This window comes from Dasypus novemcinctus, chromosome 10 (genome assembly GCF_030445035.2).
Source record: "Dasypus novemcinctus isolate mDasNov1 chromosome 10, mDasNov1.1.hap2, whole genome shotgun sequence".
NCBI classification, from domain to species: Eukaryota; Metazoa; Chordata; class Mammalia; order Cingulata; family Dasypodidae; genus Dasypus; species Dasypus novemcinctus.
Window position 1 is genome coordinate 100,220,896 of NC_080682.1, and position 5,467 is coordinate 100,226,362.

General features: G+C 38.9%; 1 pseudogene; it reads right to left on the reverse strand.

Annotated features, from left to right (window-relative positions):
* Positions 1-4,163: 4,163 nt before the first annotated feature.
* LOC101439046 (olfactory receptor 51F2-like) lies at positions 4,164-4,916 on the reverse strand (annotated as a pseudogene).
* Positions 4,917-5,467: the final 551 nt, after the last annotated feature.

Consider the following 5,467-nt stretch of genomic DNA (forward strand, 5'->3'; position numbering starts at 1 on the left):
ATCAAATGCCCTTAACTAAAGCAATCTAATCAACATTATCTAATCAAAAGTTCCTTTTACAATGAGTTTATAACCACAGGAATGAATTAACTCTAAGGACATGATTTTTTTCTGGGATCCACAAAATCTTCAAACTGTCACATGCTGTTAAAGAGACGATATAATTCCCAGTGAACAATATCAACATCCATAGATCTGCTTGAAAGTAGGACTTGATATTGGTTTTTATATTTAATGTAATTGATGTTGGTAAACATAAAACTCATGGAATGATCTCCCTAAAGCAGCTGGACCTTTTACTTCCTTCTGTCCTTTATATCTGCACAGTGGAGAACATTCTTTACCGCCTCCGGATGAAAATGTTGGCAATTTATATGGCTTTTCTGCTTTATCTAGGAATAGAAAGTCCTACTTTACCATAAACACATTCTAAATGCATAAATTAGAGAATTAAGTCCAGTAATTAACCAACGCTTACATTTTCATTCCAAGATCGTATTCCTACCTTACCCCACCCCACTCCCCCAGCTAGGAATGACTATAGAGGCTGCATTTGGCTGCTGCTTCTTTCACACTCACATATTATCTTGCTGCTATGTTTGATCCTGCTAGGGTTAAAGCTAAAAGGAAGAGTAACGAAATCAAACCAATAATAAATTCATATTTAAATAATATTTTCATAAGATGGCTTCATATTTCCTAGGCTTAGTCAATTTTCAGGGCTGACTTTCTCATTTGGACTGCTTTTTGGAGTTTTTAAAGGTTCCCAGCAATAATGTAGGAGAAATGAACTGTATTTCCTTCCACAGCCCAGCATTTCCTAACAATTCTCTTACTGCTGCAATCTTACCATGCCTCTAAGTAGCACCCCGTTGTTTTTTTTAATGCTCTAAGGGGATGCTCTTGGTGACTATCTCTCTCTTTCATGCATTTGCCTCAATTCTGGCCCTCAGGACACACAAATGCTCTCTTTGTCCAAGCAAACTCTTAGAGAGTAGTATCTTCCTAATGCAACAATTCTCCTTACTCCAAAACCAGAGATGTCTCCAGTACCCCTTCTTGGCCTCCAGATTTCTCTGGTCCACTGTTTCCACTGATTTCACCAGTCCACTCTCCTCCCCAACTCTCTAAGAAGGTTATTATTATGCCTCACCCCCTCTACCTGACTCTTCCCCCTTTGCCAAGAGAATAGGTAGAACTTATAACACAGTTTTCTCTTCACCAGTCTTCTGATAAGAACTCCATTCAACAGCACCCCACCATCCTCAGGACTTTTGTGTCACAAAAAACATTGTCTATACTGCCTCTGTGTCAAAGAAATATTTGACTTTAATAAAAGCAAAGGAAAAGCAATTCCTAGAAAATAAGGCTCTGAAATAATGGAAGACAGTTCTGGCAAAGAGATCTCTTACCTCTTGCTTACGATAATTAGCTAGCTCTGCCTTCAGATGTGTAAAAGAACATTTTTAATTCCAAGGAGAATGTTGTCTGCATTTATCCCTATTTCTTCTTTGTTAATGCAGATGATAAATTTTAAATTTAACCTGTGCTTTTTATTTGTACACTCCTTTTTTAAAATTATATTGTATTCTTACTGTAGGTCAATCATCTGACCTCTCTTCCCTCTTGATAATCTCTGCAATTTACTTTGGAATGTAAGATCTAATATTTTCCTTCCTCAGCCAGAACTGGGAAGGAAAAATCCATTTTAACATTGTATTATAATAATCAAATTGTAGGTTATGCTATTGGATTCATTTATATAGAGATCTCCCTTTACCCATAATCCTTTCTCAGATTTTTGTGTAGGCCATATGGTCACCATATATATATATAGCTTTTATAATCAGCAAAGCATTTGGGTATGGCTTTTGCTTCTTAACTTGACTATTAGCTCCTGGAGGAATAGAAATTAAAATTTTTACTCTTTGCATCTGTAGCAGTTTCATGTAACTGATGAATTCCAAAAAGAAAATATTGGATTATGCTTGTAATCTGATGTGTACCTGGGTGTGATTGAGTTATGATTAGGGCATTGAAGCCCCACCCAGTCCCCACCCCTTGGTGGGTTGGGACTCACAGATAAAAAGCATAGCGAAGAACAGAGTTGAGGGTTTCTGATGTTGAAGTTTGATGTGAGAGTTTGATGCTAAATACTTAAGCTGGAGCTCCAGCTTAAGCTCACAGAGGAAAAGAGAAGCCAGCCTCAGGAAGGAAGGAAACTTGAACCCAGAAAAAAGCAAACTCCAGGAATGTAGGAACCCAGGAAGCCTGAACACTCGCAGATGTTGGCAGCCATCTTGCTCCAAATAGACTTTTTAAAAAAGATTTATTTTTATTTATTTCTCTCCCCTCCCCCCCCCCCCCGCCCCATTGTCTGCTTTCTGTGTCCATTTGCTGTGTGTTCTTCTGTGTCCACTTGTATTATTTGGTGGCACTGGGAAAATGTGTCTCTCTTTTTTGTTGCTTCATCTTGCTGCATCAGCTCTCCATGTGTGTGTCACCACTCCTGGGCAGGCTGCACTTTTTTTCACATGGGGCAACTCTCCTTACAGGGTACACTCACTGCACAAGGGGCACCCCCAAAGGGGTGCCCATGTGTGACATGGCACTCCTTGGGCATGGCAGCACTGAACATGGGCCAGCTTACCACATGGGTCAGGAGGCCCTGGGTATCAAACTCTGGACCTTCCATATGGTAGATGGCTGTTCTTTCAGTTGAGCCACATCTGCTTCCCTCCAAATTAACTTTAGTGAGGGAAGTAACTTATGCTTTATGGTCCGATATCTGTAAGCTCCTACCCCATATAAATATCCTTTATAACACACAGCAGATATCTGGTATTTTGCATCAGCGCCCTTTTGGCTGACTAATACAGCATCCCACAAGGGTGAGCACAAAGGATATAAGTAGGATAAAATGGAGTCTTTTAACATTATAGCCCATGAGAAATAGTAGGAAACTGGAGGTGTGTGCTCCAGCTAGGAAATGTTTCCACCTCCAAGGTTTGTGTCTTGACTCCATATAGTTCCTTCACTGAGTTCCTAAAGTACTAGTACCATTTGGGTATCACCTTGTTATAAGTCTGAGCCCTGCCTCTGGGGAGATCCCCATCAAGCTTCCAGGTTTTCACTATCCCAAAAAACTCTTTGTTTCCATAACTACATAAGTGGAAGAGCCTTTTTGCAGTCAATATATCTACATTATTTCTGTGTTTCCTTTTGGCCTTTTCAGTCCTGCTATACTGGCTTATCTAGGGCATTTTACAAAATTTTCCTTGTGAAAACAAAAGGTATGGTCAGTCTAAAGTCTTCAATTTCTACTGCAATGTCTCTTAAGGAGGGGGTAAAAAGATAGCATCATAAATCAAAACAGATTGAAATATGTATCCATTTGAATCCTGGTTATCTCAGGACTACAAAGAATAATTATGCATTTGGAGACAAAACTTATATTTATTAAGCAGTAAGTTATGACATTAGTATTTCTGAGAAAGCTACATAGATTGGAATTGTATTAAGAAGAGATATTTTTCACAGAATTTCTGGTACTAAAACCCTGTCCTGAAGAGCAAGGGAAAAGGTAATTGACAGAGGATTAAGACATTTATTGAAGATGATATTAGCTATTATATGAGGAAATCAGAGAGGCCAGAGGCAAGAAAGGAAAGTAAGAATATTTTGAAGCAATTCACTTACCATGGTCACTACCAGTTGTCTATGGCAGACTGAGATGAAAAGATTCAGTAACTTTCAATTGTTAGCATACTTATTTTAATTTGTGCGTAGGTATGGCTCTATTTTCCTCTATTTGGTAAAAATAGAAATCAATAAGCAGAAAATTGCTTTTCTGTTTTTTTAAAAGCAAACTAAAACATGTAGAAAGCAAGGCTGTGTCATTGGTCTTCTAGGTCATTGAATATCTCCCATATTAAGTAAAGAAATGTTCTTATTTTCTTTTTGGTTTTCACAGGAAAACATTGAGATCCTTGGGAAAACCCAGCTCATATTTGTTTCTCTCTCAGCCTACAGTTTTCTTACTTTAAAAAGTGAACTTTTAGGAAGCTATGAGCCAAAACATGAGTTTAAACATTTTAATACCTCTGAAAGGCATTTACCTCCTCCACACATTGAACAGAACCAGAAGAACTTGAAAGACCCATCTAGTTCTTTGCAGCCCTAAAATGGAAGCTTTTTAGCACATCCCAGTGTATCTGCTGGGTCTTCACACTGTAGATGATGAGGATCATTGTAGGAGGCATCAGCAGTGAGGTATTAGCAGTCAGAGTATGTACATAGGCTAGGGCTCATTTCCCATATCTGTAGACAAAGGATAGACTGACCAATGGAGTATAGAATATAGACATGGGTTTGAAATGAAGAATACACATGATGAAGATCCTCTTCCTCTCTTCTGGAGATGCATGGCTGAGGACAATCTTAATGATCAAATCATAAGAAAAAACAATGACATTTGAACCCACCCCAGCAGAGATGGTCAGGGCAGTCAACCCAACTGTATTATTGACCCTGGCATCAGTGCACAAGAGCTTCATCACATTAGGGTGGAAGCAGTAGGAGCAGGAGGGCATATGGTTGTGGCAGAAGGACAATAGTTTAAAAAGTGCATTCGTTGTTGTCAGCATTAGTATCCCCCTGATGATGATTGCCACCCCAGCCTGGGTTATTCTGAAGTCAGTTAAGATGGTAGCATACCTAAGAGAATTAGAGATGGTCACAAAACAATCAAAGGCCATGGTCAACAGTACTGACATTTTCATGACAGTGAAGAATTCAATGATGACTATCTGAAACAAGCAGGCATTAAAGCTGATCTCCCTGGTATTGAACCAGAAGATACCCAACATGGTGGCCAGCGTGGATAAGGACTAACCATGGTCAGTGGTAGACAGCATTGAGAGAAAATAATGCATGGATTCATGGAGGGTGGACTGATTGACAATTGCAAAGAGAATCAGGCTGTTTCCTCAGAGGGCAGTTATAGAGAGAAAGCAGGAGGAAAAGGATATCCAGGTGGGGAAGGCTTCCAGTCCAGGAATACCAGTAACCAAGAAAATGTTGGTAAAGTATGTGGTATTCTGAAAGCTGACATACTGAACTGAACCTGAAGAATTTAAGCTGAGACCTGAAATTTTAAACTGCTCTCATTTATATATTTAACTTGAAATTAATTCTTTCACCAGGTAAACATTTGTAAATGAGAATATCCATATTATGTAAAGAGCTCAGTTAGATTAGTTTAAACTTCCACACAGACATAAACACACACACACAATCTAAGACCACATCAAACAAAAAGGCAAAAACAAGAAACAATTTACATGAGGAAAATGACCTTGTACAAAATCAGAGGAACTATGTTCCCTTCGGTTGAAGTTTGCATGCTGTTAAGTGGTGAAGCTTGGATTTGAACCTACTATATTATGACTTCGAATAGTAGGCAGTG